Source organism: Anas acuta, chromosome 6 (genome assembly GCF_963932015.1).
Source record: "Anas acuta chromosome 6, bAnaAcu1.1, whole genome shotgun sequence".
NCBI classification, from domain to species: Eukaryota; Metazoa; Chordata; class Aves; order Anseriformes; family Anatidae; genus Anas; species Anas acuta.
In genome coordinates, this window is record NC_088984.1 from 24,594,753 (window position 1) to 24,613,286 (window position 18,534).

At 40.1% G+C, this 18,534-nt stretch overlaps 1 long non-coding RNA gene across 1 annotated transcript in view; it reads right to left on the reverse strand.

Moving 5' to 3' along the window:
* The window catches only part of LOC137858716 (uncharacterized), a 175,155-nt gene extending 157,063 nt beyond the window's left edge, over positions 1–18,092 (reverse strand). Inside the window, exon 1 of the long non-coding RNA XR_011097945.1 lies at positions 17,938–18,092. This is a non-coding gene — a long non-coding RNA (uncharacterized lncRNA). The remainder of the gene's footprint in view (positions 1–17,937) is intronic.
* Between the last annotated feature and the right edge of the window lie 442 nt (positions 18,093–18,534).

Consider the following 18,534-nt stretch of genomic DNA (forward strand, 5'->3'; position numbering starts at 1 on the left):
CTGCAGAACAGCAGGGCAATTACATGAGGAAGCTTAGCAGTGCTGTGAAATATCATCAGTGGAACAGTGATCTCATTTCAAGAGAAAGAAAGGGGATAGAACCCTCTGTGTATCATTAGAAGTGATTTATTTTTATTTTTAAGTATTTTCAGAAATCTATATACATCTCACTGCAGTATTGTATTGCATAGACCATATCTGTCACAGACTGCATAAAAGGTGTTTGTTTGTTAAATCAAAGAGAGACTGCCAGAACTCAAGTGGCTGATGGATGCAATGTCCAGGATTAATGACAGGTAAGAGCACAACATTCTGCAGCAAAGAACGTGGGACAGACGAAGATGAAAAGAACAAGAATCGCAGAGTTAAACAGATGTGGTGTTACTTCTAGTGATGGGATAAAGGGCTTAATTAGAGGGAAGTTCTGTGCAGTTTAAAAGTTAAAAACCTACATTTTGCATATGTACAGGGGCAGTCCCAGGAACCAGAGTTACCCAGAGTTAAGATTCTGTGGACAAGTACCTAAACTTGCTTATTTCTCCTTTTCTTATGTATGCACTTGCAATTTGATCATACATGTCTTATTAAAAAGCAGGAAAGCCAAATAAATCTGTCTTGACCTCTTAACAATCTGACAAAATACAGATGAAAAGCACTTGGGACCTGTATAACTAAGAAAGGAAAAATTTGTTTGCAAATCCCGCAGGGTAGGAGAAAAAGTCCATCACTGAGCAGGCTCTCAATTTTTATGTGTCCCTTGGCAATATACTGCAGTGACTGCATCTAATGCAAGATGCATCAGGTGTGATGAGCTAACAAACAGGTTTTCTGTTTGGTCAATTCATGCAAGGTCTTATAAATAACATTACTGAAGTGAAAAAAAAAGAAAAAAAGAAAAAACAAAACAAACAAACAAACAAAAAAATGATGTCTACATCTCCAGAACCAGTCAGAAGAGCAACCAGAAAAGAGCAGCTGCTTTTTTGGAAAAAAAGAGAATGCCTAAGTACAATATTGCAAGATAAAATTTTCCTAGGACATCAGTAATATTCATGTTTGCAGACCAGATGTAGAGAAGACATGCAGTGCCTCCTTGTAGTGAAGTGGCACATGCAACTTGCTAGAAAAGACAGACACTTGGATGCACAGATGCAAGGCCCTGATGTACAGAGCAGCTTCAGCAAACAGTAGTTGTGGTAGGACAGCCAGAGGCTGAGAGAAATTTTTAAATTCAAATTGGGATATCAGAAAAAAAAAAAAAGTAAATAAAGCCAACAAAAACGATTAATTGCTCATATCTGCAAATACAAATATCATTGTTTCTACCAAACAACAATGAGAGAGTGATCAAGTAGAAATGAGCTGTCAAAACTACACCCACGGAGACAATTTCAAGGACAGGCTGTATGCAGAATACTTATACACTTGCAGCAAGGGGAAAAAAAAAACATTTCAGACAGTGTATTTCTTCTGATATGCACATACCCCAGCTAAACATAGGCTAAGTTTCATTTGGGTGAGATGTGGATTCAGCTGATGCCCCTCTTCCCAGTGGGGATTCACCAGCTCTTAACTAATGAGCCTCTACCCAATGCCTGATGGAGCTGTAAAATGAAGGCATAGTGCAGCATTTTGCAGGGACAGGATCAGGGTTTTGTTCCAGAAAGGCACATACAGCTTGGGAGAGAAGAGCCAGGAGCTGAGAAAGAACAGAGGTAATGGAGTTTGTTGGAAAGAAACCTGCCATGCAAATCCACAGCCATTAGAAAAAAAAAAAAAAAGTGATGTTAATCTGATTCATCTGTTGGTTGTCCCGTCCCCCCCAACTCCATGCATGGAGGTCTGGAAATGAGCTCACAGCAGCCCTTGTATTTGAAGCATAAAATTTTTCACTTAGCATAGCTTACTTATTTCCATACTAGAACAATCTGCCAGTATTTCTTCAAGACAGAGGCAAGAATATCCTCATGAAAGCTTATTTTCCATACAAAAAGTGATTTCAGTAAGAACGATGCTGAAAAGGTGACAAACAAGAATAAGCAGTTTTAATGAGAAAAGCAGCAAGCAATATACTTTTTTAAAAAATATATATATTCAATACTTGCATAGCCCAGAGTTATACAAAACCTGAAGATCATCCTGTGGATGGCGCATCAGCCTTCACAGACTTGGCATCAATTTCTATTTAATTTCCCATGTCAGCCCCAGGTCTGATAACACAGGTGGTAGCAAGACCTTCCCCAACAGTGATGTCCAGGACACTCCCTGATTTGGGGCTGCAGAAACAGAGGGTGCTGTCTCACAGACCCTTCCCTACCCCTTGTTATTTTACCTGATCATGCCCATCTGCAAGTGTTGGGCTCCCTCTGCCAAGACACACACAGACACTATCATGAATCAACTTCAAACAGAATGCAACATTGCCTGCAATAGGCATTAGAACAGCAGTAGGAACACTCTGTTAAATCTACTAATGCAATACCAGCTGCAAAAGGCAGCAGCAAAAAATATATGCTTCTCAACAGAACAATACATTGAGACAGGTGTTTTTTTGTACTCCAATGTTTTGTTCCACATGTCAGAGAAATGTAAAGCCTTTCTGTATGACAGCTCTTTCTCCAATGCAGAAAATATACGTAGTTATAAGGTCTTCAGTTGTTAGTACTATAGAAATTGCCTTGGTGTTATGGACAACTGAGCATCTTACATATAGCTTTTGAGTGCCATTTATTTAAATAACATTACTCTCTATTAAGAGAGTGGTCGAGTTTCATACTGTACAATTTCTGGCACGGGGAGAGCGTACCACTTTATTTACCATAGAACAAACTTAACAGAAAAATTCCAGGCCTGTGCAGACTTCATACATAAGAGTGCAAAACAGTTCTGCTTGAAAAAGCAGGTCCAGAGAAATGATTGTTCATTGAGTATTCATTATTGCATCTCCATCTCTAGTTTTTGCAATGTAGAAATAAATCACAGAATGAGTGATTGAGGTGCAGTTTTCTAGCCACCAGATTTGTAACTCTACAACCAGATCTTCTCTTCACACCCTTCCAGTGCAACCAATACAGAGGACAGTTTGCTTACACAATTTTTGAAAATAAGATTGTCCTTAAGCACCTGCAGTGCCATCAACAAAGTCAGCAATATTTTTTTTTATTTAGTTTTTAAATTGACAGGCTTACATGGCTAAAAATAACAATGTGGAGAGAGCAGCAATATACGCTTCTTCTATGCACTTATATTTGATCCTCAGAGAATGAAAGAGATCTACGTACAGTCTAGGCAAGTTTTGGACATTCAGGAAGCCTACATACTTGTACATAAGTTGTTTGCACATTCTTGTTTATGAATCACCACTAAAAAAAAGACGCATAATATGCAGTGCCACACAAATCACGGGGAAAACAAAAAGGAATTTCTGTAGTTGCTATCTATTCTCTTTTCTATGAGTTATTGCTTTAACTAGGCTAGTATTTCTTCTTTGATGCCAGTAAATATTTGAGTAAAATTTTTCTCCCATGAGCATTCAGTTAACTATTAGTTATGTTTAATCAAGACTGCATGACTATTCACCACCAGAAAAAGATGGGTTACAACAGCATGAAGAGTTTAACCCAGTTTTTTTGTTTGTTTTTGTTTTTTAGTAAATCAGTGTAGAATTAACACAGCCCCAGGATGGAAAAGGAAAAGTAGGAAGTGAAACAAAAAGACTCCTGATAGACCTGATATTAACGCAAGTAAAATCAAAGGCAGAAAGTGACATATCAGTGAGTAAAACGTAAAGAGAAAATATTTTACTTAAAGATACAAGAAAACTCAGCTAAGATTTGATTTCCCTATGTCATCATTTTTAGAAGAGTCCAGAGGGTTCTAAAATAAATCAAAAACCCTAAAAAAAATAGTATCAGTTTATTTGTCCACCTCTCTCTAAAGTGGTTTCTTTTGCCCACAGATGAGTTGAATCACATACTGCCTTCTTTCAAACAGTGTGCTTTGCATAGCTACTAGCAGCTTAAATGGAAGCAGCGGTGAGATTCAGAAGAGGCCATTTGACTAAGATTCAATTATTAGTGCCATGTGATGACTGATGGGTCAGAGCTACCTACTCCAACTCAGATTAATATCCTCTCTGCAAAGGAGCTGAACTGCAGACCTCTATGTGAGCACTTCATGTTTAGTGAGACAATCAATCTGAAACAAAGATGACTAATCAAAAAAAGCACTTCTCTGTATGCATTGCTTAGACAGTGAATTTCATAGACAGCATATTTATTGCACAGCATCCAACATGGCCCTCCTCCTCAGAAGGAAAAAAGTCTTGCCTTGGCCTGCGGATGAATTCTGACACATTTTTGACACAAATTTTTGCCTCTAATTTTAATTGCATATTAATAGGTAGTAAAGACAAGGGTGAAGGGATGTGAAAGAACTAAGGGAAGTATGAAGCACCTGAAACTTAAGAAGAGCTTTTAAAACAGACTGAGCATACCTATTTCCTTTGGGCAAAGTACAAGTAAGCTCCCATTAGTGGCATCGCTCTCCAATCACACAGCCTGAAGAAAGTTCAAGATAGAAAGTACTGCTAGGCAGGTAGATTTTGCTTAACACCAACCTCTGCCTTACACTACAAAGAAAGCTGAAACACGCAGCTAAAATGAGGATCAAGAGGCAGAGACAGGGTCCTAGGAGTTGCTACAATCAAGGGCAATACTAATAGGAAGGATTTTTGCTTCTAGAAATGTAAACTCTAATTAGAGAACAATTTGTGTTAGAATAGATTGTCTAATATCTAAATCTATCGCCGGAGCTAGGATGCATGTATCACAAAGGCCAATCTGGTATTTCAGAGGCAGGTTTATTTGCTCTTAACAGCTTTAGCTATCAAGCTTGTTAAATTGATAAACATCAAATGGTAATCAATTTAAAGATAATCACAGGAAAAATATCCTGAATTAATATGGCATAAGATTTATAAAGCATGACATAAAATCATATTCTTCTCCACCCAACTTCTTTTTACTGCTCAAACCTTACTTCCCAGTTCAGGGACTAGAATACACAGAGGATTTGTGAAGAAATACAGACTGGCAATGGCAAAGCAGCTTTCTATCAGGAAGCTGCCAGTTAACTCCTGTCCCATCAGCAGAGATCCTCCCTGGCCACGGCAGCCAGCCAGCTGTCCTGCTCTGCTGCTTACCAGACACATTTTCACAGAGAAGCTAACACTGCCTGGGACAGAGGCACCCCTGCACCAGCACACAGGGTTGGTCTCTCATGGGCTGACAGCTGCCCTGAGACCCAGCTGCAGCACAGGAGGACTGTGACAGTATCGTCACCTTGCTGGCTTACAAAAACACACAGCAAGCTTCAACTGTGCTACCTCATTTTGCAGCACTTCAGAGTACTTCTGGTGATGTTTTGTGAAACTCAAAGCAGATCACAAGGCAGCAGTAAGGTTGTCTTGCTGTTGGGAGCTTTGCTTTGCTCTTTGCTATAATCACACTGATAGTGTTCAGCATTTTGGTTGCTTTGCCTTGTGCAGAGCCGTGCTGAGATTACACTCTAAGCTGTTTTCTGGGAGGCTGAAGGCTATGAGCCCCAGGGTGGCTGCACAGACCAGCTGCTTGCCAGAAACAGAAACCTTGGAAAGCCAAGGGGTGAATGTAATTTAATACTGCTCCTCTAACAACAACGCTCTGACCCAAGATACGAAGCAGAAATTACTGACGTGCACTCAGGGAACTGTGGACAGGAACTGCGCTGTAATGAGCAACAACAGTCACCAAGCTGGATACAAGCAGCATGTCATTCAAACGAGCACTCAGACAGGGCACAGGCAAGCAGAAAGAGACACCATTCTCAACTATCTAATGCCAGTCTTAGAGGAAAAAAACAAACAAACAAAAAACTTTAGTGAGAGAAAGGAGGCTTTTTCTGTCAAGAGTCTATTACTGTTAGTCTCCCCAGGAACACCCAACCTTCACAGAAATAGGTTTTTTTGCATCTTCATATGCTGGACATGCTAGAGTTAGATCGATCTTGACAATTCCTGTGTCTTTTATACTTTTATGATGCTTTAAAGCTTATTGCCACATTATATTGAGTATTTCTTGGTACCTCCAAGGTTATAAAATGCCAGGCAATGGAAGTCACACCTAATCATCTGTATGGTTACAGATTTGTTTTTAGGACAGCAACGAATACACTAAAAAAAAAAATAAAAAAATAAAAAAAAATCATTCTCTAATGGTGAAACTCCCACATACCTGAAGGTCTGGAAGGTAGCCTACAGCATGAGATATACATCAACAACTCAGGAATTTCAGTTCTCCAGGCAAGATACTTCACCATCTAAGCCAGGAGCAGCATGTTGGACTAAGTCATAAGATTTCATGAAGAAAAACACTTTCTAGAGGAGAAATTTCAAACTGAGAATAGCCAGAGGAGTGCTCAGGGTGCTCACCCCATACTCTTTGCTTCTCCAGGGCAGGAGCAATCCTATTCTTATCTTTCATTTCTTTTCCTTGTGCTGCCCAGCACTCAAGAAACAAGCTGGAAAGGGAGCTGACCTGGTGTTTTAGGAAGATGCTCAAGTTTCTCCAACTTGCTCCTGATATTTAGGGTGTTGGTGGCAGCTTCCAGATGTTGGAAAAAGCAAACAGGAGAAATAAACTAATTCTTCACTCAGAGTAGCTGTTGTCTGCAGCACCCTTCCTAACCTGAGATATAGACTACACCAATCACTAGGTTAGGGGTCTAGAAAGTTTGAAAACATGTGCTAAAATTACAAAATCACTGTGTGAAACCACCCTCAACCAAGCAGCCAAAAAACCTAGGCTAAGTCTGCAGGACTGTCTAAGCTGTGTCTGTCACAGCTTGGCAAGTTTCTCTGCAGATAATTGTTTGAGAACGGTCCAAAGAGGCTGCCTGATCTCTGGTCCTGGACACTACCACACAGCACGATGTCTCCACATCTGGCACTATTTACCATTGCTCTCCTTGTCTGGCAGGGAAAGGATCGGGGAGCAGGGACTGGTGTGCTGCCAGCACTGTAGCTGGCTGATGCACAGATGGGGCACAGTCCTGTCCTCTTTACAGCCACCAGTTCCAGCTGAGAGCTGCATTGGAACAGCTTTACATGCTGGCTTACCCAACCCTGCAATAGCTCTACTTGACATCAGAGTTACATTTCAACACTTCATTTTGTTATCATTGTTGCATTGCTTCCATGAGCACATCATTTAAAGCAGCCAAAGCCAGTATGGTTTTAAAAAAAGTTAATCAGAAAGGCAAAAACCCCAAACCAAAACACTCAAGTGGAGAGCCTTATAAATATAAGTAGTGTATAGCTCTATCAATCACCTCAAAATACAGCTTCTTTTGCTGTCCCACGACAGAAATAGCAGGACCTAGGAGAACCCTGTCAATGCTTCTATTTAACTTCATAGAAGAAAGAGTGATACTCAATACAATAAAGTAATTGAACTTCTTTTAAGCACACATGTTGTCCAATGAAGTGCTTTCTGGAACAAGATGGATTTTGATGGAAGGTGGGAACAGACTTTTTTTGAGGTAAGAAAAGGTAGATGATGACTAGCTTGCTCGGGAAAGAAATCTTTCAGTCCAGACAGTACTGAGTGACAGAACATCCTGGGGTAAAGCAGTACTAGAGCAGTGGTTTCTTTCTTTCTAGCCAAGAAAGTGAAAGAGGGAGAGGCATCAAGAACTAGTTGATATACTTGTGATTTTAGCACTCAGACTTTTCACTTTTATACCTGGACTGGTGTCTCTCTCTAGGAAAAGGCCAAAATAAAACTACTTCTGATCTCCACTCTGAGTTTTCTGTGCCAACCAGTGACAAATAAAAGGCCTCAACATCCCCAAGTTCTTTCAGAGTCCATCCAAAAACAAGTATTAAGCTATACTCCCTATGAAAGCCTATTGACTAACTTACTCAGACTCTACCTATAAAATCCTAAGGTCATAAGGTTAAGTTATATACTTTTCTTCAAAGGCAGCATTCAAGAACTCTGCAAGTGTTTTGTAAGTTTTATATCTTATGAGATCACTTCTTGGTTTCCTCTGCTCCAACGTACACACATAGCTCAGGCCAAATTCTGTCCTCATTTGAAACCCAGCTATCCCCTTGACTTCACATGAGGGTATAGCCTACATCAAAATTGGCTCTACTCCCATGCTTTCTGAATGAGGAAGAAATAAAGAAGTGATCTCATCAGGGCATTAGACATCCCCTGCAGGATAAGGGGTCACATACAGAACAGTTAGTCCGTACCTGTAAGAAAAAGCCGATATGCATTAAGCCATACCCTACACAAATTCACAAAAGTGGGGCAATATCCTCTTTCCAGTGAAAATGGCAGTAAACTCAAGTGATACAAATAGCCTAATACACTTTTAAAAGAAGTGTTACTTAAGTTTGCTGATGCTGAGCCAAATTGTTTCTGAGAAGCACTGGACAGTCTCAGTTGCCTCAGTTTGTCCGCAGAAGTCATAATAACTGGGTAGGTTAAATCCAGTCTGGGCTAAGTGTATATTCTTCTCCAGGCAGACCTTGATTCTCCAGCCTTGACAGGATTTCTAAAAACTTCCTTAACATTAGCTTTAGCGTTCTTAAAAAAGAAAAAAAAAAATTTTTCAACCCCTCAGTCTGTAGTTCTGAAAGCCAGGTGTGGAAATACATCAAAAGCAAAGCATGCATACTGCACCCCATTTCATAAATTAGCTTCCTGGTTAGTACCATTTCAACATTGCTAAGCGCTTCTCCAAGGAGCTTTGCAGATTACAAGGAAACATAACAAAAGAGCACTCAAGTTACCATCACTGCACCTTTAACAGCTTACTTTACATGCTCTGCTACTTCAAACAGCCCTCCTGTCCACGCAAAGGGTTTTCTTTGCCTGAAAGATTCAAGTAACCTGTAACATTTAGCAAAAGAGTCAATCTCCTAGTTGTGTAATCTGAAACTGTAGAACAGCTACTTAGGGAAGCCTGTGCAGAGATGAACACAGCCTCAGAGAAAAATCGAATAGCAATAATGCATATTATAGTGAATGAGCACAATTTGAAACCAATTAGCTTTATGACAGTTATGGTAAGCATATTGTGAAAACTCCTACAATAGCAGAGTATTGCTTAAAACAGAGAAGGAAAGAAATAATGCAATCCAATTGTGTTTAGTACATGTACCAAATGATCCCTAACAACAGAAGCTTAGCAAAAGTAGATAGTGACTTTTTTTTTCCCCCTCATTTTGAAGTAATGTGGAATTGAGCTTCATGATTAAAAGGTCTGTCCTATGGTTTCCCTTTTTCCTCTGGAGCTGCATAAGAGCATCCCCATCCTATCTGGAATTGGTCAGTCTTGCACTGGATCTAGTCATCAAAGAAGGATCCTGGTCTCTGAAAATATCTGCATTACTAGGCTGAATGGTACAAAAGCAGCATCTCTATAGTGCAAGGACTGAGAGCAATATGGTGTAATAGCAGCTTTTCAGAGGAGAGCTTCAACTTTCTCTCTACCTCACTTAGTTACAGGAGTTAAAGTCTTTCGTGGTCTGCAAATAGGACACTAGTGACCAAAAACTAGAGTCATCTATAAAACCAACCCACACTGCATAGTTCTTCGACTTCACTTAAAAGAGGTGGAGAATAACACACTCCATGCATTATGTACAATTCAGCTAACATGTACTGCAAAATATGCTGAAAGGCTCCTGCCAGCTGCTGTGGGGATCCTGCTTAAAACCGGACTGGGGACCTGTGTGGCTGCCTCAGAGCTTCAGTACATTTCCGCTCAAAGAGGCAGAGGCTAAACAAGAGAGTTCAAGTTTTGGTTCAGAAGATATTGCTATTATCTTTCCAAAGCAAATAGAAAGGAGAAATTGCATTGGTTTTGAATTTCTTGTAGCATTTTCTTAAGGTATTTTCTGAAGATTTTCAGTTTGTTTAATTTTATATAAATACCACAACAGTTAGTAAACAGATACCTTTATTTTCTGTTCCTGCAGCCAATTGTTTTATCCAGTAACTTTTCACAAAACACAGATTCAGAATAATGTGATATTAGTTTTTCTATTCTTTAGCTTTTCCTGAACCTTTAAATATGTAAGTTAGTTCAACTTCATAAATTAAGTGCACTTGGTATACCCGTTTGATTAAAATTTTTTGCCAATATGAAGAAGTATTTGTTAGGTCTTATTTCAAGATTTAAGTAAACTTTTCTGCCAGAAAGGGTCAGATTTAATTCTAGCATACAAAGTGAATATAATACTCAGAAGCAAACAAATCAGTCATTGTAAGAGAAACTCATAAGGAGCAAAAACAAAAAATAACCCTTTTAATGGAGGGCTCCATTTTTTGAAAGAACAGTTAGTTGCAAAACTAAAATTCCAGAAAAATATTAAATCCTTTAATAGTTGAATCAAAACTAGTATTTAAATGAAGAAAAACTAAGCTCTGGCTTAACCAAGCCCCTTCTTAATACTCCCGAAATAAGTACATCTGATTTTTGCTACAGACAGTATTGGACCAGAGTTTATTGTTATCTATGCCAGTAAAATTAAAGTCAGCCATTATTACACCTGTATGCATCATAGGAGTTGACTACATTTCTTTCTGTATATCAACTGTCACACACTGTCAGTGTCAAAACAGAAACATTCTTCCTCCGCAAAAAGAAAGCAGCGTGCAAATTGGAAGGAACAGAAAGGATGCAGTCCAGAGTCAGGGTCAGAGCACATACAGGGAATGTGAAGGCCTCTGTGCAGATTAATTCTCACTGTCAGACCACAGATGCACATTAATGCTGCCGTTGTTGTACTCATCAGTACAGAAGGGCATTCTGCCTAATCCCCTATGCGAAGCAGAGTTTAGTACAGCTGTTTCTGGGTTGCATCATTTGCTTATTCAACCACACCGTAAGATCTTCAGTACAGTGGGCTGGGCATTTTAGACTTACCACAGGCATCTACAGGTGTCTGAGGTGTCTACATGAGTATTGACTACATACCAAAACCATTGAAGCTATACAAATACTTTGGAGTATTTATGGTGTTGCATATCAATTGCTTTTGACTGTATTTTTAGGAAGCAGAGTAGGCAATTTCCTAGTGTCAGATTTCTGGATGGCAGCTTCCCACCACCACTTTTTTCTGTTTCCAGGGGGAAATATATTCCCCCCTGCAAGCAGAACACCCAGCAAGGCAGACAAGATACCTGGCACCTCATGTGCTACCTTGCAGGAGCGTAATGGCAACATTAAACACCCCAATAATTATTTTACCTTACTTCTTTAATGCAATATCCTACTCCCTCAATGGCATGCAATTAAGCATTGGTAAAAATATTTCTAAACAGAAAAGAAACAGCATTTCTACTGCCATCTTTGTGGTTTCCTTTCTCAGCTTTCATCCTTCCATGGTTTTCTCCCTGCTTCCACCAGTAGACAACCTTACAAATAACAGAGATGGTGATGCTCAAGTGGCCTCCTCCTTCCTTCTGTGCTGACCTTTCTACAATATCATGTAGAAGGCAGCCAGGCTACACGTTTCTCATTTTGCCATGCAGTACCAGGAACCACTGTGGGAACTGAAACTGAAAAAATCCAATTCAAACTGAAAGTCATTTGAGATATGGAAGAGCCAATACAGAGCATTTGCTTTTTACTTGGCCTGACTTTTCTACCCTGAGTCCTCAGAAAAATTCTGACTGCACTGACCTATTTCAATAGCTACTTTTACCTTGCACTTGACTGTATCATTCTTCACCACAGGCAATCAAATTGATCTTTGCTTCCCTTTTTCTCCTGATAGTTAGTAGCAGATTGTCCACACTTCTCAACAAGACAAGCAATTCTATAGCTTGACATAAAGGCAAAGGTATCCACATTGAATACCCTCCCATTTAAAACTTTTCATCTATACAGACAGTTGCTTTTTTCCTACTATTTTAGGTGTAACCCATTAAGTTTTGCCGTGTGCGGCACTGTTATAACTTTGCCAGGTAAGACCACCACTGCATTTCACACAGAGCAATCCTCAGCTCTTCTAATATGAGAAAATGTTATTTAGGCACGGAACAATGGTTACCCTAATACAATGTTACACTAACCTGATAAGAATATAGCCCAATTGCTGTAACAGGACACGTTCAGAACTTGAGCAAGACAGAGCAGTCAGATAGCAGACTGATCTTTTAAGAGACTACAGATATTTTATGTATTAGTGGAAGAATACAAGACATCCATAGCATTTCATGGAGGAAAACTAAAAGGTCTAGATGTGGCATTTAGCAGATGCATCACAATCACATGGCATACTAGCACCCAGTGTGGATAAACAGATTAACAGAAAGCATCATCATGCAACTGTTACCTGCTCATATAAAATATACAAGCTAGTAAAATATGTGATATGCAATAAATTCAGGCTGCTGAACACTCAGATGTCACTGCATGCATGAACTATTTGTTCACCAGAACAGGGTATTAAATTTGGTCTTCACCCTCCTGTCCTGAGGAAACAAGCAGGCCTGCAAAGCAGAGTAAGGCTGAGCCCTTTGAAATGTTTGCAAACACTCTGAAGCAACAGATGTGGCCATGGATAAAAGCACATCCTTCCAGAACTGTATCTGTAAGTACCACTGGCCCCTGTGAATACTTAATCCAGAGGGAGAGAGACCCCAGTGAAAATATCCAGTCTTAGCACTACAGCTGGTTTAATTTCTCAGCAGGACTGTCTGGGCATGAGCATAGCATGGACAAAGATGCGTACATCACACAGGACAACTGTTGTACCTCCTACTGACACTAATTATCCTCCTTAAACAAAAAATATCCTGAGTCTGCAAGATGCTGATCCACAGCTATTTCAACATCTATCCTGAAAGCTGGGACACTTTCTCTACTTCACAGTGATAATCAAGTTTATTTCTCCGTGCTTGTTAAGGAAACAAGCAAACAATACTGGAAGATAAGTCACTGCAACAACCCTTACAAACAGCCTTGTGATGAACTGCACCAGTTAAGGCCACCAGCAAAATACCTGTAAATGCAGTGATGCCCAGGCCCATTCAGACTGCTGCCATGAGGTGTGTTCAAAACACCCTGTCTCACTGCAATAGACATCTGAGAAAAGATGAGCTATGGCTTTTCCCTGAAGCAACGCAGGTTTGCACTGAGTATGCAAAGTCAACAGAAGGACACACAATTGTTCGCTTTCCCCTAGTTTTCCTGTTTGACCATAGGCACATCATTTAGTCTGAATCACAGCTTCTCCTCTTCAAAAATAGGGCTAACTACACAGAAGCATTTTAAAGGCCCGCTGACTCCAAGGCAGTCAAGCATTAAATAGAACCAGCAACAAGTATGCAAGACAGAAAAACCTGTCATGATACCATACCAAAATTAAAAACAATTGTAATTATATTGCCCCTGGTCTGTCCCCACCTCCCCTCACACACCCCAAGATATATAGATAACCTGCTACTTTTTTACCACCAGGAAAAGGAAAATCAATTTAACAGGCAGCTGTTTAATACCTAGAAAGAGATCAAATAAAGACTTGCCAATAATCAAGCCCTGATTAGGGTCTAGTAACCCAGTGCTTTGATCTGAGAAGGCTAAATGGAAAACAAGGCTGTTAAATACTGGCCCTGACATTAACTTACAGAGTCACAGAACTTGCTCTCGCTTTCAAAGGCCTGCATTTATGCCTCAAATATTCAGAAAGACATTTTCATTAAAGGTATTTCTGACAAGAAATAAAGTCAAGCATTCTAATGTTGGATATACACACTGCAGCATACTTGTGATGACATTATGTAGCAAGATGGATTGCTTTTCAAGATGAGAGCTGCAGAAGGGAGAGAGGGAAAGCACAACAGGGTTTGCTGGTGACTCCCACATTCCCACTTCCATGTGGGCAATGAAACTCTTCTTGAAGATTTATCCAAGATCCTGGCCCCATTGGCTTCAGTGGGATAACGCACCACTGACCCCTGTTGGGATAAGTCTCACCCGTTGCTCTGCTATGAAATGCAAACAGCCTTTGACTCAATTCCACCACCACACTGATATTTGCAGGCCGCAGGAACACATAGATGTTCATTTAGAACCTACATTTAGATTCAGTGTCCTACATCACTCAAGACTCACAAAAATTTGCACATTTTCCAGAAACAGGATGGTATTTTTAGGTTCTATTTCATGATGAAAAATACAATTATCCATGCATTATTTCATGACACGGGTCATGATAACATTTAATATAACACATCATTGTACCAAGTCATGCCACCAGCTTTATTAGCTCCATCATGACACATCAGATTAAGGCACAGCTGAAATATTCTATTTTTAGAAGCTTAAAGGGTGGCTGCTGCTACTTGAAATTTCTTATGTTATCTTCTAGATCAAAATACGTCCTTTTTTTTCCCCGGTAATGAGACACATCATTATTTTCCAGATCAAAGTATTAAGCTATTTTCTAAACAGAAGAGCAGCTGCTTTCAATATCTTTGAGCTTCAAGTATTAAAATAAAACAGCCCCTTTTGACTATGGGGCCTGTCAGGGACTACAGTAACTCAGTACATAACCAGAAATAATACAAAAACTATATATAATAACTATATATAAAAACAGTACATTTTAAGATTACAGAGGTCTGTAAGTCAATTTGAAGCTTCAAATGCCTTCTAAAATGCTTAATTTCGTGAAACATTCTAATATTTTTTTTTATTTGAATACAGAAGGAAAACCTAACAAGATGTTGCAACCTCTAATGTGGCAAGTTATCAACATTAACCAGCTCCATGTCTGAGCCAAGTTACCAGCAAGTGGAAGATGAAAGGATCCAGTTTATTAGAAAGCAATATTTCAGTTTTGTTTAGTAACCTGGAACTGGTCACAGTAGTAGATGATCAACATTTCCACTCCACAGAAAAGTCACGGTTTTCTACATGACTCTGCTCTTCCAACCCTTTCAAGGTTTTTGCTTATTATTACCCTGGAACAAACCTCTAATACCAGGCTTTTGCACAACGATGCTGCAACCACTAGCAGGAACATCAGAGTACAGAAGAGCCTGATGCCAGCAAGAAGGAACAGAAGTACCTGCATGGACCACAGCTATGCCCTACCCTTGAAAACATTTTCCCTGAGCAATTCCCAACCTACTTTTGCCACAGCAGACAGCCATTTCCTTCCTAGCACAGCTCATCTTTCACAGTACCACATACCAGTCAGCTTGCCATTTTAGTTATTGGGATACCAGCAGCAGGCCCCAGCACAAGGCACTGTCTTGCTCTGGGCAGAGCAGGCATCAGCCCCCACCAGTGTCCCACCCCAGGCTCCCAGCCAGCCTCTGCTACGTGCAGCACCCAGCCTACCTCTGCTGCTCTGGAGCACGAAGACTTTCCTTCTGCTTCAGTAAGAGCCACAAGAGCCAGGTTGCACATACTGCTAATATAGTAAAGGGCCAATCCCATAACCCTTTCTTAGCGTGAGCAACCCTGCATAAGTTTTAATTCACAACTCAAGCAAGGAAGCCCGGAAACATGGGAAATGAATGAAGACTACTTCATCTGCTTTTCCAGTCAATAATGGAAACATGCAACAAGCATGCAAATATCCCAGCTGCTGTAGTTCAACACGGGAAAGTTGACTTGTTGCTCTAGCTTGTAGCAGGAGCAAAAACCATACATAGGCCTTCAAGAGAACCCATTTCAGCTCCTTCAGACAAGTGAAGGGACCCTTGGGCAAGCCCCACACCAGCTGTTGCTACCTTTAAGCATCAACCCAACCACTGCCACCTGAAGCAGCAAGCAAACACAGCCCATGGTAAGGCTGGGTGCTTGGACTGCTCACATTCAGCACATGGATTTGTAGAGCCTTGTAAAGCCAGAGGAACATGCCTGAGTTTTGTGATCCTCTCTTATACATGCACATAACCGCAATATCTATATACACACACAAAAATACAAGAATTGTGGCAATTTCATGTCTTTCCACAATCATCAAGACCTGTGTGTTATGGTGAGAACACGGAATATATGGCCATAAAATCAGAAATTTAACAACGTGACCACTAATATTTATTCTATGACCTTTATTTTTTTTTTTTTCCTAAGAGGAGGAAACACTGCTCCTCTTACTGGGCTTCCACACATCACATGAAAGCAAAAGCCATCAGAAGCCCATTTCATCTACTTTTAGCCAAAAAAAAAAAAAGTATCTACTTTTTTTCTGAAAAGAAAAGAAATGTTAAGAATTTGCTGTGACCCACTCCACAAGCAAAATAAGAAGCTGGCAGTAGCTACAAACATCTTCCATGGGATCTCAGAGAGTTCAGTAAAGGTTATGTATCTGTATTTTTATCGCTTTTCAAGAAGTGTTTTAAGTGTTAATGAAATTGGACAGAGACTATTAAATACTGCCTGAAATGACAGCTCTGCTATATTATTACAGTGTCTGCACAGCAATCATTCTGCAGGTTAAGTTATTTTGGGATGAGTGGTGTTTAAATTAAATGTAGTCCCCTGTGTTCTTGTTTCATTTCAAGTCAACCACAGACTGCATGCCTGAACATTGTGCAGAGTCAGTAAGTTTTGCTGAATCCCATTTGTTTAGTTTTTAGCCTTTATTATTCCTTCTTCCAGGCAAGATGAAGAATTTGAGAGCCATGCTGCAATACTTCTCAGGTTTTCACAATGTGAACTACTACACAAGGGGAATGACACTAACTTGATGAAAACTAGACATAAATAATTTAACCCTAATACACATAAACTCTGCACACCACCTTAACTACTGAAAAAAACTCTGAATCCAGGTCTCCAAATAGCTTTACAAAACTCAGCAGCACTGAGTCAAAGCAACTCAAGGCAGAAAATTCCAGGTCTGTTCCAACCAGACCTTTTTCCACAAGCAGAGAGAGCAGAGCTATTGCATCTAAAGTAGAAAGAAGAGCTTTGGTCTCTGCTATGCTGCTAATAGTGTTGGATGCAATAGTTTACCTATTAATAATTTCTTCAGCCATTAATCAGATTTCACTGATTGGTTTCCTAGAAGGTGAGCACAACACAGTACTTACAATGTAGCTGTTTCTTACCAGGACTGATTTCAAGTTACACTTCGTACTCAGCTTCTCCCATGACTTGAAAGCTCATAGTAAACTGTAGCATTGTAGCCATTATTTATGCTTGTTCAAATACATTTTAATAAACCCTAAGTACGTACGCATAAAAACACATACTCTTGCATCAGACTTCAAGCTGTTCACATGTTTCTCAGAGCATTTACTGTTCCTGCTATGCCACCAAGTGCATTTACTGCTAGCTGAGAGACTCCCTGACTCATATGAGCACATAGAACAAGGTTGTGAGGCTTTAGGGAAACCGAGATGGAAAAAATGAAACAGTGAGTTGGATAGATGGAAATCTGCATGATGTCCCCTTCAAAGGGGCATTACCAGCACGTGAATACAGCCCACAGTGGCTGCAGAGGTCCCCTCAAGTCATAGATTTTATTTAAATTTTAACATGAAGTAACAGCATTCTGGACAGAGGGATAAAGAAAAGAAAATCAGCAGGACACGTAATAGCTGCTTTTATCACTATAAGAATTAACAACAGGACTAAAGAGACACTACACAAACACTAAAAACCCCTCTCCTTGTTATCTAAAGACAGGCCAGCCTGTAGCACAGGGCCCAGTATGTTCAATTCAAACTAGATAATTCACAGAACCAACAGTCTTCCAGAAACAGAACAGACCACAGCCAAAAGCTTGACCCCCACTGAACTGTTCATATTCATACAGCTCCAAGAAATGGAATCAGCAAATTTAATATGAAGCACTTGAAAATACTTGTTCAGGAGACGGTTGTGGTAGTTTAGCACACTTTAGTCCCTTACCTTCTCTCAGAAATTACTCATCCTCCCAATGCTGGCAGCCACATCGACACAAAACTTCTGAGACTTACCTCCAGCTCCTGCAGAAAGGGATCTGTGCAAAGCTGACAACAACCCCTACGCTCCCCACAACTCCTGTCCTGCAGTCTAGCCTACAGCAGCAGCCACGAGCAAAAATCCATCCTCACCTACCCCTCTCCCATATTAAGCACTCATAGCAAACAGCTGAGAGGCAATCACACGTCAGACAGCTCCAGCTGGGAACCCACAGACAACCCCCACAAAAGGCAGACACAGTAAACGGTAGCAGAAGTATCTCAGTGTTATGTGGATGAATCTTAAACATCAGGTAACTAAGAATAAGAAAACAGCAAGTGAACGTGAGCAGATCAAAACCCCAAGTAGACTTATATACTTGTACTGTGAATTTTATTGAATAAGTAGTTTTTAAAAACTTTTTTTTTCCTTTTGTATCAAACTGAAGTGTGTGGGCTGGATAATAGGACACATGGGATGTTGCTGCAGGAACACGCACAGGTCTTTAATACCGCTGGATGAAAGGAGCATGCAAGTGATCCCAAAAGGATGGGGCAGACATCA